This window comes from Emydura macquarii, unplaced genomic scaffold (assembly GCF_026122565.2).
Source record: "Emydura macquarii macquarii isolate MOO-44397 ecotype Brisbane River unplaced genomic scaffold, CSIRO-AGI_Emac_v2 contig_2636, whole genome shotgun sequence".
Taxonomy (NCBI): domain Eukaryota; kingdom Metazoa; phylum Chordata; order Testudines; family Chelidae; genus Emydura; species Emydura macquarii.
In genome coordinates this window covers 45,743,619-45,760,179 of record NW_027132773.1, presented here as the reverse complement: position 1 = coordinate 45,760,179, position 16,561 = coordinate 45,743,619, and the positions used below count along the sequence as shown (strand labels likewise).

At 42.6% G+C, this 16,561-nt stretch overlaps 1 long non-coding RNA gene across 2 annotated transcripts in view; it reads left to right on the top strand.

Annotated features, from left to right (window-relative positions):
* The window catches only part of LOC137163728 (uncharacterized), a 117,549-nt gene that overhangs the window by 19,281 nt on the left and 81,707 nt on the right, over nucleotides 1-16,561 (top strand). The gene's annotated exons all lie outside the window — the stretch shown is intronic.

Here is a 16,561-nt window from a genome sequence, read left to right as displayed (position 1 = left end):
TGCTGTGAACCCTGGGGCAAATCAGTTAATGTATCTCCCTCCACTTCTCTATCTGCAAAGTTTACTTACTTACCTAACAAGATAGCGGTGAGATTAGTTTGAAAAACACCTCAGAAATGTGGTTATTAGAGTAATAGTAACAGTGCTGACATCTACCCTCTTTCATAGAAGGTTATTGAAATACTTGGAAAACAGTATTCCTCCCAATACCCCTTTTGAGTCAGGTATCTAGTAATATTGTATCTATTTTAGAGCAGCACAAAGTTTGCAACTTGCCCACAGTAGAACAGGGAGATGGAGTCAGAGGAATGAAAAGAAGCCAGTTGCCTTGAGCACCTGTCCTATAACACTGAGACACACTGAATAGCAAGGGTTGAACATTGGTATCTGTTTTTTAAATTAACAGTTTTGTCAAACACAACTTTCCACCCAAAATTGTTTCAATAAAAATATTTTGGTTTTCATTATTTTTCAGAAAAGGGTTTTGGCAATTGAACTCCATAATTTCTCAGGCTGTTTTTGGCAAAACCCAACAATTTTCAAGAACTTCAAAAAGAAAAAAAATTCATTTTGCTGAAAGTGTAACTTCCCAAACACTCGAACTGTTAACTCTGCTATGTGAGTTCTATGCGACCACTCACACTGAATTTCAATTTCAAACCTATGGGCCCAATCCTCATTTGGTGTGGATCACTATAGCTTCATTGACTTCAGTGGGAGTATGCATTTTTCTGACCAGCTAAAGATATGGTCCTCTATCTCAAACCACATGGCTCCGCACCATAAATCTAACACTCCAATAAGCTAATTTTTATTTTTCTTTAAACCTTGTTCCTCCCATATATGGGCATACAATAGTCTTATGCATAAAAATAGAAACAGATGCTAAACTTGAAATTTCTACATTCATTTTTGATAGAATTGTAACAAATCAAGACATGTGGATCATACTAGTACCATGGACAGCTACTCTTACACCTACAGGCAGCTTTGTAACCACCATGGCAGAGTATTTTCAGACTGCATAGCCACTTGACCCTGTATCTTGACTTTGGGTGGTGATGGAAAGGCAATTGCTGATGTGATATTCCAATACTGAATTAATAGTGTGAGACAAGCAAAAGTGTAACCAAACATGGTACAAAGTGCCGCTTGTAACTTGGCTAATACAGAGTGATCCTCTCTGTAACATTAGCAAGCCTGCTATCCTAATCAGGCCACATTGTGCCCAGCTGTGCGATGGTTCAGTGAACTCTTTGTATTTAGATTAAGAGAATCAACTACTTTCATTTATGAATTAAGGCTGATGGGAACCCTGATCTCTGTTGGTGAAAACTTACTGCAAGTTTTGGGGCTTTTATTCTTCTGTGACCATGTGGAGAAGTGGCTGATCAGAAAGCCAGACAACAAAGAATCCATGAAAGCTTCAGGGCAGGATGTTGAAGCAGGGGAATGGCAGCCCAAGGGGTATAGAGCACTCTTTATTTCACCCCCTGTTGTTTTTGTTTTTTCAGGACCCTATCTACCCAGCCTTGCATATGTGTTCACAGGCATGGATTCTGTTTGGGGAAAGTTTGCTAAAGTCTAATTCATTTAATATTTTGGATGAATCCAAACTCATCCAGCTTCAATCTCCCGTACACCAGTCAGATGTAATCAGGAATATCAGTGTGGGTAGTCTGTGCTAAGGCAAAGGTACATTCACTTTCCATGAACCCAAAGAGTTAGTGAGACATCCCTTGAGGGAAGCTGTCTTTAAACTACCGAGACTCAAGCCAAATGTGCATGCCCCATTAAGGGCTAAATCCATGGATCGCTTTAGAGGAGACATGGACTTTCACTCTTTGCTGAAGACATGTTCCTCTTAACATCCAACCATGCCTGCTATGGTGGACAACTGGAAACCCTGAGATTTTAATCTTGGCTGCTTCCAGCACTGCATGGCCCAAGGATTTCTCTTCTTGAATGGGGGTGGGGAGTATTATTCTAAAAGGAAAAATAAAATAAAACTCTTTGCCAGTAATAAATGACTGAACAATGATGGGTCTTGATCAAAAACTGTCATCTTTGCAGTTTGCCTGGAGAGGACCAACATTTCTCTTTCTCTGCTGCTGAATACAGTGTCATTTATACAGAAAAAGCATCATCATTCCTGAGATAATGGAGGCAAGACTGAGGACTTGGGAAATCCCACAAGAGCTGGAAACTCAGGCTAAGGATGAAGTTAATTTTTCCCTAGATTTTATATTGCACTGATACAGACTGGGGACTGACGGGCTAGGCAGCAGTTCTGCAGAAAAAGACCTGGGAATTACAGTGGACAAGAAGCTGGTTATGAGTCAAAAGTTTGCTAACTGCATATTGGGCTGCATGTAGGAGCTTTGCCAGCAGATCGAGAGAAGTCATTATTCCCTTCTGTTCATCACTGAGAGGCCACATCTGGAGTATTGTATTCAGTTTTGGCTCCCTCCCCCACATAGGAAGGATGTGAACAAATTGGAGAGTCCAGCGGAGGGCAACAAAAATGATTAGGGGTCTGGAGCACATGACTTATGAGGAGAGGCTCAGGGAACTAGGCTTGTTTAATCTACAGAAGAGACGAATGAGGGGGGATTTGATAGCAGCCTTTAACTACTTGAAATGGGGTTCCAGGGAGGATGGACCTAAGCTGTTCTCAGTGGTAATAGATGACAGAACTAGCAGCAGCAGTCTCAAGTTGCAGTGGGGTAGGTCCTGGTTGGATCTTAGGAAAAAGCTTTTCCTTAGGAGGGTGGTGAAGCACTGGAATGGGTTACCTAAGGAGGTGGTGCAATCTCCAGCCTTAGAGGTTTTTAAAATATGGCATGACAAAGCCCTGTCTGAGATGATTTAGTTGGTGTTGGTCCTGCTTTGAGCTGGGGGTTGGATTAGATACCTCCTGGGCTCCCTTCCAACCCTAATCTTCTATGATTGTAGAGAAGTCTCACTCAAATGCCAAGCACTGGGATATTTGTCTTCCTCAACTCTCTTCAAGGGAATGTATTTTAGGGAAAATAGCTTAGCTGAATGAAATACAGATGTGTAGATAGAGTTGTCCAGAGGTTATGATGGACTGCTGTCTCTCAACCTTGTGGCTGCATACTACTGAGTGGTTTGAGCCAATGCTTAAGTTGCTAGCCTGGGATATGAGAGAGACAGATATTATTCCCAGCTCTGCCACAGAGTCCCTGTGTGACCTCAGACAAGTCACTTAATTGCACTGTCTCACTTTCCCTGGCTGTAAAATGGGATAATAGTACTTCCCTACCTCACATGGGTGTTTTGAGGGCAAGTGCATTAAAGATACTATGGGGAGTGGGGGAGGAAGAGGCAGCTAAGTACCATAGCTAGAGAACCACTGAGTTTCTGGCTCAGGCACTGATTCTATGTTTGGCCATGGATGAGTCATGTTCCTCAGTTTCCTTCTCTGTAACCTGGAAAGGGTGCAGTGAGTGTTCACTGATTAAAGTTTGTAAAGTGACTTGTACATCCTTGGTTGGAAGTTTTATATAAGTGGAAAGTGTTAGTAAGAGTTGAGAAAATCTGAATTTCTCTTCACGCTGTAATCATCACATTATTGCGATGACACATCTATTGTACAAATCCTGCTTTGTTTCCTTTTCCAGACCCATAATTTAAGCAATGCTTCTCTAAGGAAATATCTCCGGCAAGGCAAGAGACAAGCTGTCTTGCAAATAGACAAACAACTCTGTCACTTCAGTACATTTCTGTGCAGGTACCGGAACAATGATATGCTGATATAATTAAAAATGAATTACAACGGAGGATTAATAAAAGAAATGCCAGATGTCACCATTTCATTCGAAGACGCTAAACTGGAGAGGACAGCCAGAACAATTCTAAGAAAAGCAGAAAAGGATGGTGAAGAGGCGGCACAAAAGATGCCCTACTGCTTACAAGCTCAGCTGCTTGGGCGGGGGGAAGGGTCACAAAGGCAGACAGCAAGATATTCTGCTGAAATTCAGGCAGAGCTGAAAGCTCAAACCTACAGGGAGAAAGAGGCAAGACGGGCAGCTCTAATCTGAATATTTCTAGGAGCTGAACAGCGAACTCAGGCCTTGCTGCTGCTCTGCTCAGGTAGACTCCCGTAGACATTGAGGTTCCATGTGGGGTGCAGGCGGCTGTCCAATCACAGCAGTTTGCTGAGTAGGGACCTAAAGCCAAATCTTGCAAACATTCATGGTTGGGTCCAGGATCTCGATAGCACTAATCATGACCGGAAATCCTCTGCCTGGCCATTGTAGGATGAAGGATTGGGCCTTCAAGAAGTGTTTCGTGAAGTGGAGGTTTTATACTGGGATATGAAGAAGACACCTAAAACTCAGCCAAACTGTTCATACACATTTGGCCAGGTTTGCAGCGGCTGCAGTCCTTCCTAGTTCCAAATTCACATGACCATGACGATCTCATAACCTTGTCATAATCAGCCATGTGAAGTGAAATAGGGGGGAAATTCCTAAGTGGAACAGAGAACTCAAACTAATGTAGAATCTGGACCAAATTCGGGAGGGTGGGGGGAGCTGACGTTACACCAGCTCACATATTGAGGGTCAGACCCTCAGCTGGTGTAAATTGGCATAACTCCATTGATTTCAGTTTATACCAGCTAAGGATCTGGAGAGCTGGAAGGTATGAATTAAATCCACTCAGACTGACTTAGATTTACCAACTGAGTTCCTCTGTCTCTTCTACGTGAGTAAGTACTTCTGATAAAAGGAAAAGTAAAATATTATCTTCAACGTTATTGAGGTACTGTGCTGCTGGAAGTCCACAGAGCTCTGCACATTTATATCAGCAGAGGATCTGAACTAGGATGGTTTGGTGTCTCTGAATATTCAGAAACTAGGATGGGGCGGGAGCAAAAAGTAGATTATCCTCCACTTAACACTTGAAATAACAATGAGACTGAAACTCCCATAAAACTGGAGTAAGAGTGGTAAATCATGACCTACAAGTTCAAAGTGCTCTGTGACACTTAGGTAACTATTATCTCCAGTTTATAGATAAGGATGCTGAGGCTGAGAGGCCAAAAGTTTCAGGCTGACTAAACACAAGCTCCTAAATCAGCAGCCTGAGTGTGTGTTGCTGAGCACCTGCAGCTCAGATGGAGTTAATGTTCATTGTTCTCATTTTCCCAGGAGTTTCAGACACAACTGGTCTTGCTTCTATTTATAGATTACAAGTCTCTGCTGCCCATTCTGATTTCCTCAGCCTCATTTGATCTTGAATAAAATGATCCACATTTAAACTTGGGAGGAGTTGTATTTTAATTCCTTCATTTCTTTCCAACATACTTCTGGTCCCATGTTTTTCTATGTTCTCCGACATTTGCTGTCCCTGCATCCATTAGGTGACACTTATTAAAGGGCTCTGTTTCTTTTATGATAGTTATCTCAGCTTAGTTACTCAAACTTCCCTCTGGCTGGGCTCCTAAGTGCTATAACTCTGATACAATAGGTACTTCTCTTTAGTAGTTGGGAAGGGATAGCAACAAATTAAGGGACCAGAAATGTGTAAAGGCGAGAAACCTAAGGCCTGGGATTGTCAGAGAAGCCTAAGGGAATTAACGCACTTCTGTGGGGAAATAGAAATGAGTGAGAGAAAGGATGGTCTTGTGGTTGAGGCACTGTTTTAGGACCTAGGAGATCTGGGTTCAATTTCTGTTTTTATCATAGACTTCCTGTGGGACATTAAGGAAGTCATCTATTCTCTCTTGACCTTGGTTTCCCTCTCTGTAAAGTAGGGATGGTTATGATTCTTTTCTCCAACCCTTTGTCTGGTCTGTCTAGATAGTTCTTCCCCTAAAGAGCTGCCAGTCTTTTACATCATGCATACATCAGAACGGGGCCCTGCTCTTGGTTATAGCTTTTGTTATATTAATAATATCAGCCTTGCTCAGAGCTGCATAATCAGTGTGACCATGTCTCTTCTTGCTTTTTAATAAATAGCCAGAATATGGTGCCAGAGGACTGAATAAGCCCCTGAAAAGATAAGGAATAACAGTATTCATAAAACAAATCATGGCTAGAAGACAAGCTCCAAGTGAATATGAAATGAGATCTGGATCTTCTTCAGAGAGTAATGGGGGGAAACTCCAGGACATTTGGGGATTCTGAAATTTTTGTCTAAGTTCACTGTTCACCTCTAGTTCTGAGGATGGTCTCTAATTAGCACTGCAGGAGCCAATATACCACAAGAAAAGCCATTCTAGCAGTATTTCTGCCCACCGGCAGATAGTAATGGGTGGGGGGGAGAGCAAACCACTTGCCCAGCCTCTGTAGTGAGGAACCTGCAGGCCACACCTTGAAGTAGAGGGGAGTGAGTATGCCAGGCCAATCCAAGACCAGACTGAAGGGAAATACCAATGACTGAGCAGCTGGTTTGCTGTGACCACTGTTTCTCATGCTGACCTTGTGCGTTCCTGTCTTTTTAAAAAATTCATCGGTTGTCTCTGGTCCTTTATACTTGGGGACCAGAACCATCTGGTGTTACAGTAACAGATGAGAAATAGCTTGAGATGATCATCTTTGAAGACTATACAGCGGGGAAGAGGATGTCTGCCAGGCTGCTCCCTGAAGGTTGGAAGGATGCAGCATAAAATGCTTTGGGGCTGTCATTACGTATCAGAAAGGACTATAGGGTATGAACACATTATTTTTCTATACAACTTATCTGTACAGGCAAGCTTGTTCTCCTGATGGCTTAAAACATTCTCCCTGTTCTCTGTTCTTCATATCTTCATATCATTTTGTTACATGTTGTATATATTTTCTTAGGCACACTGGTTCTCTGATGAGTTTGAGAAGTTTCAGAATATATAAAGAGGCTTATGACCATAGAGTATAGAAAGAATAGTTAATGGGTTTATGGTTTATGCTTTAAGATAGAATAGTAAAGTATATAGTTTAGGATAAGGAAAAGGGAGGGAAAAGGGCTGAAAGGACCCAATAAGGGCTGTCAGGACGCTAGCACAGCACAGATAGAGGGAGGAGCCGACCACTCCTGGCTAAGTGACAACTGACAAGTCTTGGTTACCAGGCAGAAAATGATTTGATACATGATGAGGCAAACCTGACAACTAAAAATGCATTGTTGCTAAATCATGTCACATGGGGTGACAAGATGAGCAAGAGAAAATTGATCAGGAATGTTACTGAATTATGTCACATGATGGGGCAAGTGACAACTAAAGTTATCAGTTTGGTCCGTTTAAAGTAACAAATGAAGTTGTCACCTTGGTCAGCTTGAGGCTATTTAAACCCCAATAGATCAGTTGCACTTTGGGCTGCAGCCTGCTGGGATCCTTGGTAGCTGGATCAGCAGTGTCCAAGGGCTGGCTATACTTCCTAGAGTCGACTCGGCCCAAGGGGCTTAGGAATAGAAGCATATTTCTGGTAAAGTATGAAAGTACACTTGCTTTGAGAGAGCTGAATATTTAGAAGTGAACACCTGTCTGTAAATCATTGGTAAAACTGTGCACTAGGAATGATTGCATGCATAGGAATATCTTAGGTCTTTGTATTTCTCTTTGGGTTTGTGTTTGCATTGTTTACATTTATGGACTTTATTTAAAATTAGTAGCTAAATAAATGAGCTGTATTTCATCACATAGAGCTCGATTTACCTTCTTGTTCGGTCGCCCCTGCTCCTCGGTTGAGGCAATTCCTCTACGCCCAGAAACCCATGACTCCCAAACTAAGGCCTTCCAGGCTGCTCTGAGTCCACGATGACCTTTTCCAAACGGTAAATAATGGAGAGAAGAAGGGATGCAAAAATTCCTATTGGCCACTAGGTGGTGCTAACATATTGCATATGTGTTTAGGGACTCTGTACATGTAACTTCCTTGCCAAAAATAACTAGGACTAATTGGGTGTTAGGTGCATTATCAGTTTTTAATTCAACCTTGAGACTAGTTCTTGCCAGTTTAGTTTTTTGCCTCTAGGCAAAAAACAGGCTCTGTTTTGAGGGGTGTCAGCAAAACTTACTTTTTCCTGAGTCTCACACTCTTAATTCTGATACTTTTTTTTGCTATATTTAATTAGGACATATGAACAGGTTTACAAATCCTTGCCATGTAAAGAGCAGAAACAAAACCATCATTACAACGGTGATCTTTTGTTTAAAGAGACAATATACAGACACATAGTCATCCGAGCTGTCTGTTGAACAAGGTGTTACCATATTACAGAAGGCGCATCATTAGAACACCTACGATACATCATTTCTAGTGATTTTATTAAATTAAGTGAAATCTCAACTTATACATTTAACAAACCAAGCGTGTCTATATAATGAAAATATTCCAAAAAATTGGACAGGTGTGCTGGTTGTCTGCAGACGAATGTTTGTCTGATTATCAAATAAAAGGGAACCAAATATCCAAGTCTCTATTTGTCTTCTGTCAGTTTTGCTGGCATGTAACTGGTGTGTTAATTTTTCCAAACTACAACCTTTCATATTTTTGGAACTATTCCTCTATGGTAGGACTATATTTCTTTTTCCAGCTAGAGGCTCTCAGAATCCAAGCAGCTACCAGTAGATGAAAGATGATTTTTCCATTTCCTCTTGTGTGAGCATTTTCCGTTGGGAAGCCCCAGGATGATTACTAAGAGATCATTTTGTAATAGATCGCCAACAATGTGTGATATTTAGTTACAGATTGCATCTCACTACTCTCTAATGACTAGCTATGTCCACAATATATACTTAAAATCTCCTCTTTCACCACAATTTCTTCAACATTTATCCCCATTCAATCTCTCTCTATTGTATTTTAACCTGACTGGTGTGAGGTACCACTGAAACAATACCTTAAAGAAATTTTCTTCTATTGTGCTACAGACTGAGGTAGCTGCTCCTCTTTTCCAGATCAAACTTCATTCCTCGTCTGCTGTAATGTGTCTATCCATGACCGTAAGGCTGTGTTTACACTGCACAATAAGGCCAGGTGAGGGGGACCCATGCCTGTGGACTCAGTGTTTCCAAGTCTGTGCTCGAGCATGAACACTGCATTGTAAACCTGGGTTTACAGTTGCTGGTGCCGGGACTCAGTCTTGCTAATGCATCCATACTGGACGATGCAGACCGGCTGACTTGGGTCTCTGGCTTGACCTACATCCACACTGCAGAATGGCAGGGCTTGAACTCTGGCTCTGACCCACCCCCCTCACTGGACCCTAGGAGTGCTTGTTGACCCAACTCAGACAGATTTGTGTGTGGGTGGAAGTGGGGGCTTGAGCTCAAACCTGAGTGACAACCTGGGCTAACTGTGCAATGTAGACATCCCCATATTTCCTCTCTTAGCCCACCCTCACTCACCTGGCTTCAGAGCCTGTGATCCAGCCTGAGCTGGATCATCTACACAGATATTTTTAGCACCATAGCATGAGCCCTGCCATCCTGAGGCTGTAGTCCTGGGCTCTGATACTCACAGCCGCAGTTATTTAATGTGTGTGTGATATGGTTTGGTTTTTGTTTTGTTTTTTGCCATGTAGACATACTTTTATTGGCCAGTGGCGATTTGTTCTAGTTCTTAAAGGATTATATTGGACCTAGAAGGTATGGCATTTATAAATGGTATCTACTAATTTTATTATTATATTGGTTAGCGTCCGCTGACTCCTGGGGTAGAGGGACATATATAGAGAGGTGTAAGCAAGATGACCAAAGCACAGCATTTGATAAATAATTACTGTTAATCTCCAATCACCTTTTCTGTTACTTTTCAGCTACCTTTTTTCCACTGGTAAAGGTAGCCAGGTCTGGTTGTTCCTTGTAAACTATCAGGGTTTTCAGATAAACAGCACAGCAGGAACAGTGATCCATATTCATACAGGCCATTGAGCAGCTTGTGGCAAAAGGTAGTACTCCAGATGAGCAAGACTGGCCACTAACAAACCCATTCGATGCACTAAAATCCACCACAATCCAAACCACCAAAATCTGTGGTGTTATGCCGGGGATGTATCTGGCCCTTCAGAGCTATGTTTGTTGCAAGACGTTATCTCCCGATGTAAAGAGAAAGGAATTGATTAATCAGAGCAACCACAGCTGGGTTGTTCTCAGATGACTCTATGAATCCCACTAATTCAGGTCTGTGACACGTCTTGGAATTTGTTCCATCGTGAGGGCCTGTCCTCCAAGGTGCTGAGCATCCTCTGGTACCGTGGAGTGGACAAGAAGTTAAGGGTACACAGCGCTCTGCAGGAGCTGCTCAGCACTTTCCAGGATCAGGCCACGAGTACATTGCAACATGTTTTTCCTAACCATAGGCTCTATAAAGATCCTCTGCTCCCATCAACGGTCAGGGGTTGGTATGAAGAGGCAGGTGTTGCCCTCTGAACAAACGGAAAGTTGGGGGAAATACACAGGCACAGAAACATTCTAGCTTGTGGAGCGGCAGGGGACTTTATTGCAATAAGACTGAACTAGTGGCTTACAGTAACTTCTCTTTGTTGCTCCTTTGCTCAATAATGCCACCCCCAAGCAACTGGAAATCATGGCTCAGGCTCCCAACAATCATCAGAAGATAAATTATTTTTTCCTTCTTTTGTTTTTTTTATGTCCTATTTACAAGCATTCTTCCATAATCACAAGTGCTAGAAAGGTGTGTGGGTTTCTTTTTGTTTCCCATGAAAGTGGAACTCACAAATGCACGATTCCAGGAACTGGGGCTTTAAGAACCACCAGCTAGCAGGGCCCAGGCTAAAACGCAAAGAGTTGGCAGCACTGTAAACTTCTCTTGGGAGGGTTCTCTGCCTGTAGCCCACACCCCTTGTGGAGTGGAACTGGTTTTCCGACTGTCGTGCAGTCTGCGTAGTAAAGGGGCAAAGCCACTGATCACAGTGAAGAGCCCTGGCTTCACTAGGCATCCTGGCTGCATCAATCTCCCTTTTTCTTCCCCCTTCTCTCACCAGCTATGTCCTGGTCTCCTTTCCCCCGTCTCCCACTCAACTTTGGCAGAATGGGGCTGCTGTCCTCACAGAGGGGAACTACAATAACTAGCTCCCCCAGTGGCCAGTTTGGAATTACACCTCCTGTTTCTTTCATTTTGAACAAAATGCTCAGTTTGACATTGTTTTAAAGATGTTTTGGGGCATGGACTATCGCTGTATTCTGCATGTGTGTCATCTTATTCTCAGCCTGATATCACTGCTGTATAGTGAAATAGTACAAGAAGAGGCTGCATTTCCCCCTGTGGTTTTACACATTTTAAAAGTGTGACACCGCTCTCAGTGGGGAAGAAGTAGCAACACAGGAGGTCCATAGGAGTGTGTGGGGTTTACACGGTCTGCTGAAAAGCTAGAGTGGTCAGGGGCTGAACTCCTTACGTCCCACTTTTGCCATGAACAAACACCTCTATTCTGATAACAAAAACCTTCTAGCAGCAGTAACTCACTCTTCATGCTTCCTATTAAGACATAAGCTACTTCTGTACAAACTGAACCTATGCAGCCCATGTATGTATAGAGAGGGCATTAGGCTATTTAATCATGCTTACATTGATACCCAGGCCCCCTGCAATCACCACTGGTATGCTGGATCTCCAGGGCTCTAGCCCTTCTCTGACAGAATAGCTGACCACTGGGGCTCTGCTTAGCTTCTTTTAAAGCTATGCTCACACTCTGCTACTCTGGTCTGCACACAGTATACCTGGTATGGTGTCACTTCCTGCCCTTCTTTGTCATAGTTGCTGGCTTTCCCTCTGCTGATTTTCTGAAAAGAGGGAAATTTTACTTTTCTCCTGCTCATCTAGTTTGTGTCTGAACTGTTCTGCCTGTGTAACTTGCAATGCAGTCTCTTATTATTTGTATTGTGCTAGCACTTAGTCATGGACCAGGTCCCTTTTGTGGTAGGGTACCATCAGTCAATCAATATATGATCCTAAGCTCATCTAACTCCCTGATCTAAGAAGGCTGCTGTCAGTTTGCAGCATGTGTCTCTTACTATTACGTTAGCTGGTTTACTAAAGATCCTCTCTGAAGGCAAAACTTGGAGAAGGATTTGTGTCAACTGAACCATGTTCTCAGGGGCAGGAGAAGGAGTTTATCACCAATTTTGAACTGTAAAATCTGACACAGATAGAAATTATTTGCGAAATACAGATCTGGTGCCTCAAAGGATGGTAGCCCAAGAAAGAGTGGAGACGATGAAGAAGTTCTGGCATCATTAAACTGACTGCATTGGGCCTGATTCTAGTCTTTTTCATGTTGGTTTTACACCAGTTTAAACTCTATTAATTGCAGCAGTTACTCCTGGTTCATACCAGGGAATTGACTGGTGAATTAGGCCCCATGTATCTGTAAAATATACAGTCCTGCTCTGAGACTCAATGACTCTTCCTCTTGTTCTCATAAAGCCCCAGAATGAAGACTCACTTTTCAAACAACTGAAAGTTAACCAAGGAAGGTTTCTTTAACTCTCCCATCAAGAGAAATGGCAGTAGAGGCTAGAGAAGGTTCCTGCTTCCTAAAAGGGCTATTGACAGCAGTGTCTTCTGGGCTGCTGGGTGGTGAGAAACTGGGTATGCCTATACAGCAATCAGGAGGTGTGAAGATGGGTGTAAAATGGAGTAGTGGCCTCTTAATGGCTTCCATCCCCCTTCCTGATCTCTGTGGACATCCCAAGCATACAGTGTATTTATTCAGACCGTCTTCTGACGAAACGACTTCCCCTAATTCTTTCAGGTTCCTGAGAAATCTTCACTGCTAACTAATCCTGTGTCAGTGAATGGTAAGCAGCACTGTTCTGTAAAGGGATTGGATAATAAAGTTAACATAATAAAACACATCCCGAGAGCTCATTGAGTCTGTCTACCCTTCTAACTTCTTGATGACTTCTATTGATGATGTTTATTGCCTTTTTACTGCTTTTAGGGGATGGCGTAGCACTTCTCCAGCAGGCCTGTCCTGTAAAAGCTCTTCATACCACTGTAAAAGACATGAATTTCCCTATCGCTCCAGACATTCAATATTGTTTTAGATCCAAATCAACTAAGGTTCTGAAGCAAATACCTATTGAACTCAATGCAACTACTCATGTGCTTAAAGGAAGTCTGTGCTTAAGTACCTTCTGAAAAGGGGTCTTAATCCTCTCAGTCCTATAAACTATGGTGGTGATACTAAACAAATTGGAGTACTGGGCCAAAAGAAATCTGATGAGGTTCAACAAAGACAAGTGCAGAGTCCTGCACTTAGGATGGAAAAATCCCATGCACAGCTACAGACTAGGGACCAACAAGCTAGACAGCAGTTCTGCAGAAAAGGACCTGGGGGTTGCAGTAGATAAGAAGCTGGATATGAGTCAGCAGTTTGCCCTGGTTGCCAAGAAGGCAAATAGAATATTGGGCTGCATTAGTAGGAGCATTGCCAGCAGATAGAGGGAAGTGATTATTCCCCTCTATTCGGCATTGGTGAAGCCGCATTTGGAGTATTGTGTCCAGTTTTGGGCCCCCGACTACAAAAAGGATGTGGACATGTTGGATAGAGTCCAGCGGAGGGCAACAAAAATGATTAGGGGCCTGGAGCAGAAGACTTATGAGGAGAGGCTGAGGGAACTAGGTTTGTTTAGTCTGCAAAAGAGAAGAATGAGGGGGGATTTGATAGCAGCCTTTAACTACCTGACAGGGGGTTCCAGGGAGGATGGGGCTAGGCTGTTCTCAATGGTAGTAGATGACAGAACAAGGAGGAATGGTCTCAAGTTGCAGTGGGGAAGGTCTAGGTTGGATATTAGGAAAAAAATTTTCACTAGGAGGTTGGTGAAACACTGGAATGAGTTACTTAGGGAGGTGGTATCTCCATCTTTAGAGGTGTTTAAGCTGTGGCTTGACAAAGCCCTGGCTGGGATGATTTAGCTGAGATTAGGGGGTTGGACTAGATGACCTCCTGAGGTCCCTTCCAACTCTAATCTTCTATGATTCTATGATACATGGACAACTCAACTCTCACTGGAAGAGTATTTTTATCTGACTTAATTTCCTGTGTGTATTATAAATGAAAATTGCCTGTGAAATCCCAGAATCCTCTGTTTTTTCAGGAAGGTGGAAATTATGAAGAAATGGTTACAACTCATCTTCCAGGTTCTCTGCTGGATGGAAGGTCCCCCTGACCATTCAGTTAGCATGGCCCTATGCGTACATTTCCTAGTCAACTGCATTGGGCTGCTGCAATCTTAAATCTCTGTGACAGCTGCTTACTCTTCATCTTCCTTCACCTACTTCCCTGTCAGCAAGGGAAATGGCCAGAAGCTATGATGATGCCTCAGATCAAGGGCCATATTTCCAAAGGTATTTAGGCAACTAAAGAAGCAGATAGGTGCCTAGTGAGATTTTCAAAAGTGTCTTGACAACTAACTCCCCTTGAGACCAAGGGAAAATCAAAATCTTTGTAAATCTGGCCATAGGTGCCTATCATGCCAGTAAAATATCCTGATAATAGAAAGTGCTGCAACTATCACAGCCGTCCAATGTATCTGTGAGAAAAGCAGTGCTTGTACCCTAAGGACGAAGAATAGTAAAAGCACTTTATCATTATTGGAAAGATCCGTTCCCTCTCAAAAAAGGGTTCCCACAAATATCATCCCTTTAGCTTATGATAAACCTCATGCATGCTTGCTGAGAGGATGGGAGAAAGAGAAGACTGGGAGGTTTAATTTATTTTGCTATTAAAAAAATTCTCATCCATAAGTTATAACCAGTCAAGGAAGCAATGCTAGATGGCAAAAAAAAAAAAAAAAAAAAAAAAAATACCTAAAATGCTTTTGCTGGGAATTGTTACTTTGTTCCTGAAGATAGCAGATGCTGCTAGAGAGTGAGGATGAACATAATGACCGTATATCCTCAGGGAGAGAGGAAACGGTAGCAGAGTGAGGGTAGCACTGTTTGCAAGTAGTCTAACTGAACCTGGGAAATGGGAGGGAGACCGCTTCTTCGGGCATATGGGGAAGGGGATCCTTTCCTGACAAATGTTTATGGAGTATATCTGGGATATTGGTCCATCTCAAAGCGAAAATATTGCTCTTCAGAAAATAGCCAACAAAATAAATGACCTAGGGTAATATGTCCTGGCAGGTATCTCACTGGACTAGGACTTAGAAACCTTGGTTCTATTCCTGGCTCTGCCATAGACCTGCTAGGTGAATTGGAGCAAAACACTTCTTGTCCTATGCCTCAATTTCCCCATCTGTAAAATGGGGATAATGATACTGATCTTCTTTGACCACTTTACTGGTGTGACATGCTATACAAGAGTTAGGTATTATTATATGGCCCCCATCACTGCAGTTTCTGACCATCCAGTCTTCAATGTATTTATCCTCACAACACCTTTGTGAGGTAGGGAAATGCTCTTATTGTCCATTGTACAGAGAGTCTGAGGCAGAGATAGGAAGCTGGCAACCTAAGGACTGCTCCCTCCTTAGCAGGGATGATAGTAGAATTGAAAGAAGGGGTAAATCATCTGGAATTCCCCTACACTTAAAGTGGTAAATTTTTAACAGGGACTTTCCTGGCACTGGTGCTGAGAAGGGTATATAAATATTAGACAGAGCTTCCAATGCATCACTGCCTATAAGTAGGCTGAAAAAGGAAAAGAAAACATTTTAGAAAGCATAGATTCAGTCTGTAAAGTGTATAGGATCTGTAAGGAGCTTTCTATTTGGCAAAGAAGATGTTTTATCATCTCCAAAAGGATTTGGTCATAGCCACTGCCAGTAGGATTCTAGACTAGGTGGCTACAGATGATGAGGCTATCTCATCTGCTAGGAACAATCAACCACAGAAATGCTAATGTGTGCTATAATGCAAGGAAGCAATACTTGGTAGCCTTTAACTGCACTTTCATGCACTTTGCAACATCTGCTTTTCATCTTCTTGGTGGTAGCAAGAATATAAGTGGACTATTTTTAGCACCTTATCGTATTGAGTAGATATATATCTCATGGCCCACCATGAACTGTACTTTTGCACTATTTTCACCATAATTATACTTGAGGGTCCCTAACAAAAGCCAGCTGAGAAAGTTTCCGTAGTGGAAATTAAAGCAGTGATTATACAGGATGAGATGCAGTTAGCGGTTTGCCTCATGTCTTATGAACTCTGGCAAACAAACCTAGATAGGCTCACCTTAAAAATCCATCCTCTGCCCCCTCCTGTTTGCTAATAAGTTAACTGGTTTCAATTAAAGTGAGAGCACCAAAAAGAAAGATCTCTTTGTGTGCTGCTGTGACATGGGTCTGACAAATCTAAGGCTGGAACTTGAGAGCCGTTGAGCAACTTAGGTAATGCATTGAGCAGCATCAACTCTGGCTGAAATCAGTGGAAGTGGATGGGACTCAGGCCCAGATTCTCAAAGGAATTTAGGCATCCCAGCTCCCCCCGGCTTTCAGCCTAAATACTTTTCAGCACATGGGCTGCAGACCTTGCAGGATTGGGCCAATAGTTTAGAAGCAGGCTTCTGTAAGAAGCTGCCGCAGACAAGGGGCCAGATTTCCAGAGGTATTTCAGCAGCTTAAGAAGCAGATAAG